The following is a 6,190-nucleotide window of genomic DNA, read 5'->3' as shown; positions in this document are numbered from 1 at the left end:
AACTAATCTAGACTTTTGTTCTTGGCTTCAAGTGGTGGAACATGTTTCATCAAATTCTTTACTTCTTCAACATTGTCGATAACCTCAGAAAGTTTGTTAATGTGTTGACTCAACATTCTCTCCCCCTAGTCATCTTGCTGAGCTGATTCAAATCTCTCAAGATGTCCTACATCTATTTCTTTATATTTCCAACATCCTTCATCATAAGCCCTGGGTTACCAAAGATTCCCTTCAAAAACCCCTGGTCCTCCTCACCCCTGTTATGTACAAGGTAATCCTCCTACCCCCTGTTTGTTCCTATCTAACTCAGTCTCCTTAAATCCTTTATTAGCATCCAAATCCTGAGCAAGCTCTTTTTTCCTTTTTCTCTCCATCCTCTTAATTAGGAGTTCATCATCAAAGGGAACAAAATCCCTTTCAACATTCTTCCCCTTATTTCCAGAAAACTTTCTTGATATACCTTTCTTCTCAATACCCTCTTCCTACTCCTCTTCAAAATTAGTGTCTTGTTCAGAATCAATCTCCTTATCCTTCCTTTTTTTCCTAGATGAGCTCCCTAGATCACATTTCTTCATCTTCTTAATCTCAACCTCAACAACCTCATTCTTTGTATCCTCATCAAATTCCTCATCCATTTCACTTGCCTCCATCTCACAATCTAAAGATTTCTTGCTCTAACAGGGTCTATCCAATTTTTTGGGTTTCAGGAGGTTCATAACTAGAACCATTAAACCCTCATGACAAGCTTAATCACCCCTAGGATCATTTTGAATAGGTAAAATAGAGTTACCCAACAATTGTCTGAGGTAGAAGGGTAAATTAAGCGTAACTCTATGCCTAAAATAGTTAACTAACATAAAATGGTGTCCATATATCTTAGTAAAGTGGTCATCTAAAGTAAGATACTTAATCACCACAAATATTACAAACCTCCAAGGGTGAGAAATGGAGGTAGGCGTAAAGTATGAATTACCAATTTTCACCAGCCTATTGCACTCCTTAGTCATTTCAGCAAATTCTTCAATTGTTCAATCTAAAAGCTTCCCATCCTGATAGAAGTTGATACCCTCTGTGTCAAGACCTATTGCTTCAGTAATAATTTCTTCATAAACCTCCATTCTCTGATTATCTACCAATATACTCCCATCTTTCCAAGTTTTGATGAATTTATGGCTAATGGTAGGATTACTACCTTTCAGCTTCTCCATAAATCTTGTAAAATTCCCCTATTCTAGAATGTCCCAAATCTCATTCTTTTTCTTCCATTCTTTACAACTCATTCATTCAATCCTCTTTCTCCTTCCTCCCATTTTCTTCAAGCTTAAAAAAGGGCTCTCAGTTCTCAAAAACACCCACTACAATAAAAAACCAATGTTGAAATCGCAGCCAGGGATTTTGGTGAGAAAAAAGACCCACAATCTATGTGGCAATGAACGACAAGACACTATCTGTCTCATAATAACCTGCCACTTCCCAATCCTGCCCATATCATTATTAATCCTTGATAGCATATTCATCATTAATGAAACTTTTTTCTTTACTTCAAACTTTTTCATGCTCAATCAAGAAAATCCCCTCGATAGGAATAATATCACTTTGATTCCACATTAGCTTTTCATCACTTTTGCATGCCACATTAGCAGCCCAGTGAAAAACTTGATTAGTTTCTCTATAGTTGTGGGTGACTACACAATTTTCAAAGGAATTGATAGGATCAATGGCCTTTCCAATATTATTATTAATCGTCCAAGAAGGATTAGTAACTTTATTAAGGCAATTTATAATATTAAGGGAGTTCCCCTCAAGCCAATTCTTATTCAAATTCACACTTGGCATAGCTAAGACCACAAAGGACTACATTTTCTTGCACCACATGATTAGTTTGTTCCCTAATAAGAATGGCCATCCCACCCAATCTTTTCCCATTCATATTCCTAAGGATGACACCACAACCCATCGTTCTTGGGTTGCCCTTTGAAGCCCCATCAAAGTCAATCTTACACCAATCCTTAAGGGGACAATCATATCTTTCCAAATCCCTGAGGTTAGGACCATTTTGAACAAGACTAAGACCATCCATATTCTATTTATGAAACGCTAATTCTTCCCAAGCATTCTAAGGTTGGTGCCCTTTTTCACAAGATCTGATATTCTCTATCACCATATTCTTAATCCTATAGAATAACTGGCCTGAATTAGTTTCCTTACCCCTAAACACCCTGTCATTTTCTTCCTTCTATACACCCCAACAAAGAAATGGGAGGATGAATTCCCACAACCTCATAACCATAGTATTAGTATAGGGCAACCTCCAACCCTTAAAAGCTCTTGAATGGTAAGGGGGAAAACCCAGGTAATATTCAGCAAGCCACAAACCTTTTCCCATAATCTTCTAGTATAAGAACAATGGCTAAACATATGGTTAATCAATTCATCTACTTCCTTACAAAGATAACATTTGTTGACAACGTTAAAACCTCTCTTCAACAAATTGTTAGTGGTAAGAATTTTATCTTGCAGAAGAATCCATAAAAATATGTTAACCTTGGGTATCATACCTTTAGAGCAAGCTTTAGCTCGACAAGGCTCCTAATGCTCTTCAAAAGCATTAGCATACATTGAAGACACAAAAAAAACCCATTAGGATTATATTTCCATATCAAAGCATCCTCCTCTTGGCTTAAAAAGACAACATTTAGAATCTTATTGAGATCATTAAGTTTATTATCCACTATATTGAGGTTAACCCAATTATCCTCCTCCCAATAATCCTCCACAAAAATCCCAATAGAATTCTTACAATGTTCCATAAAGCCATTCCATCTCTAATTTGAGCTGAGGGTATGATCAAGAATTTAGATATCATCCCAAAAAAGAATAGCCCTCCCATTTCCCACCTTCCATCTAACCCCTTTATTGTTAATCTGCTTATTTTTCTGAGCATGTTTCCAAATCATTAAACCCCCTTGTAAAGTCTTGTTGGTAAGGAAGAGTTTAAAATCTTGATTCTTCCTATTATATTTATCATTCCAAATGTCTCTCCATTCTCCCTCCTCTTTATGCCATCTCCAAATAAGCTTAGCAAACAAAAAATCATTCATAGAAGCAACTCTTCTAAGACCAAGGCCTCCTTTATTGATAGGCATGCATACTTTCTCCCATGTAATCAAAGCCAATCTTTTCTTCTTTTCCATACTCATCCATGATAAAAGTTTCTAGATTTTCTCAATTGCCAAAGCAAACTTTCTAAGGATATTAAAAACACTCAAAGCAGACAATAACATATTCTATAAAGTGGATTTGAGAACAATAACCTTACTATCCTGGCTAAGGAGGGAAAATTTCCAACCTGCTAACTTGGAATGGATTTTATCAATCAACAAACTCCAAAATATCTCAGGTGGGTCAAGACAAAGGCGTAAACCAAGATAAGAGCCTAGAAGGGTACCGATCTCATAGCTAATAATTCTTTAAATTTTATTCTGCCTATTGTCATTAATATTGATGAAATATATCATACTTTTATTCCAATTGAAAAGCCTACCCATCATCCTCAAGAGATTTATTGATGTTCCTAGCAATCCTAATAGAAGCTTCTCCCATCACAATAGAATCATCCACAAATTGCTGATGGGAGCAAGCGAGATCTTTAGACAAAAGTCTGAGCCCTACAAAATCCCCTACAAACATCATATTATCCACAAATCTACCTAAGCATTCTGCCATGAGAATGAAGAGGATAGGCAAAAGTGGATCCCCTTGCCTTAGCCCATGAGAGACCCGAAATAAAGGAGTAGGAGATCCATTGAAAACAACAAAGAAGGTGGCAAAGGAAACTAGCATAAGGACCAATTCCAAAAACTTCTTATTAAATCCAAAAGCTTCTAGTCCTCTTCGTAAAAAAATCCAATCCACCCTATCATATGCTTTAGATAAATCAAGTTTAAGAAGGAACACCTCTCTCTTGGACATAGTAAGGGAATGAATATTCTCATGCATCGAGATGATAAAATCCAAAATCTGCCTACCAAGAACAAACCAATTCTACTATCTAGAAATCAAGTTAGGAAGAAAAGATAAAATTTTGAGCATTAAAACTTTAATAATAACTTTATAAAAAGAGTTACAAAGATTGATTGGTCTAAACTAATCCATATGATTAGCACTAGGCTTTTTAGGAATCAAAGTGAGGAAAGTACCATTCAGCTCCTTGAGTAATTTCCTAGATCAAAAGAACTCCTTAACTCCATTACAAACATCCTCTTGAATGATACTCAAATACTTATGTTAAAATAAGAAAGGGAACCCATCAAGACCAGAAGCCTTCTCACCATCAAAGGAGAAGACAACCTTGGTAATTTCATCATTAGATGGAATAGCAGTAAGGAATTTATTTTGATCCTCTAAAATGCATTTTGGGATATAATCAAGAAATAATTTCTACTTATCCTTATCCAGATTGGGGTCACCTTTTAGAAAATTACTAAAAAAATCCATAGCTTCCCTTTTTATAATCTCCTCATCCTCAATAGGAACCCCATTAGCAATAAGTCTAGAAATTTTATTAACCATTCTATGCTTCAAAGTAGTCATATGAAAATAGTTAGTGTTCTGATCCCCTTCCTTCAAAAACACTTTTCTAGACCGTTGCCTCCAATACATCTCCCCCTTAGTGATAATATCATGCATCTCAGTTAACGTCAAGCTCTCCTCCTCCTTGGAAACTATTCCATATCCTTCTACCTGAATACTATCCTGAATCTCTTTAAGTTCTTCAATGATCTTCTTCTTATTGTCAAAAATGTTCGCAGAGGTCTCCTTATTCCATCTTTTGATATTCTTTTTCACATTTCTCAACTTATAAGAAACTTTGAACATGGTTGTGCCCTCCACTTGGAAACTCCACCATTCCTTGATAAGGTTTTCCAACCCCGGATGAAGAGTCCACATCTATTTAAAGTTACATTTGGTTTTCTAGGCAGATAGAATAACAAGAAAAAATTCAACTGGATTCTCACCATTTAAACTTGTATATGGTCAAGAAGCAAGAATTCCTGAAAACAATTTGTTACTAGTGTATAGATTCATCAAAACTAATAAGCTTGAGGATACTGATTTTATGGATGAAAGAATTAGGGCTCTAGTAGAATTAGATGAAAACAAGAGATCTCCATTGCAACACAATATTGAAAGACAAAATGGTGTGAAATACTTACATGACAAGAAAGCCATGGAAAGGATCTTTAATGTGGGAAATTGGGTGTTTAAATGGAATGTTAAGGACCAAGACAAAGAAAAGCACGACAAATTTGATCCTTTATAGTTAGGGACTTATATTATATCTGATAAGGTTGGAGAACATTCCTTTATTCTTTAAGAAAATGACTAGCACATATTAGAGTTTCATGTTCATGGATAATACCTTAAACCCTTTTTCTCTTAGACGTTTATTCATTTGTTGTTTCTTATTAAGTAGGACTAATGTTTCATGTTTTATGTTTTATGTTTTCTTGTTTGTATTTTTGTCCCAAAGATAGCTAGATTCTTGCCATATCCTAGAGGAATATGCATCCCCAAAAAGAGCCACTGATGGGACCTCAAAATTTGATAGTTGTTGCTGAATTTCATAAATTTGAGGAACATTTTTAAGTCATATTCCAATTTTTTGATTTCAGGATATATGGAATTCTTAGCCTCTAGTTTTGCAATTTTGAAACTTAGCCTTCTATTGCATTATGATTTCATGATTTTGGAACTAGACTTCTATTTGTGTTCTAATTTTGTGATTCCCGATTTCAATGATACTGGTTCTTTGATAGTCTCTAATTTTGAGAATCATAAAGAGGCATCTATTCAATTAATTGATCAACAAAAGAGATGATGTTAAAGATTTTTTCTATCCATCTGATTTTCTTCCAATATGGCATTAATCAAGGATGGATCGTACTAAGGATTTGAAGGAAATATGGTCATTCAATTCATTCTACCTCATTCATTGATATAAGGACATATGGTAAGTTTCTTCTTTTCATAGAAAAAACATTCTTGTACAATTTTCATTGTTTGTTTTACACAATAGGAGATATGGTTTGCCAGTGCAATCACATGATGAAAATGAAGTGTCATGCCCGATCGTGCGACCAAGATTGACACCATCCCAAGAGGACCAATTAGATATCATCAATAGTAT

Source organism: Cupressus sempervirens, chromosome 7 (assembly GCF_028749045.1).
Source record: "Cupressus sempervirens isolate cs-2001-9-10 chromosome 7, ASM2874904v1, whole genome shotgun sequence".
In the NCBI taxonomy this organism is placed as follows: Eukaryota; Viridiplantae; Streptophyta; class Pinopsida; order Cupressales; family Cupressaceae; genus Cupressus; species Cupressus sempervirens.
The sequence above is the reverse complement of the archived record's forward strand: the minus strand, read 5'-3'. Positions refer to the sequence as shown.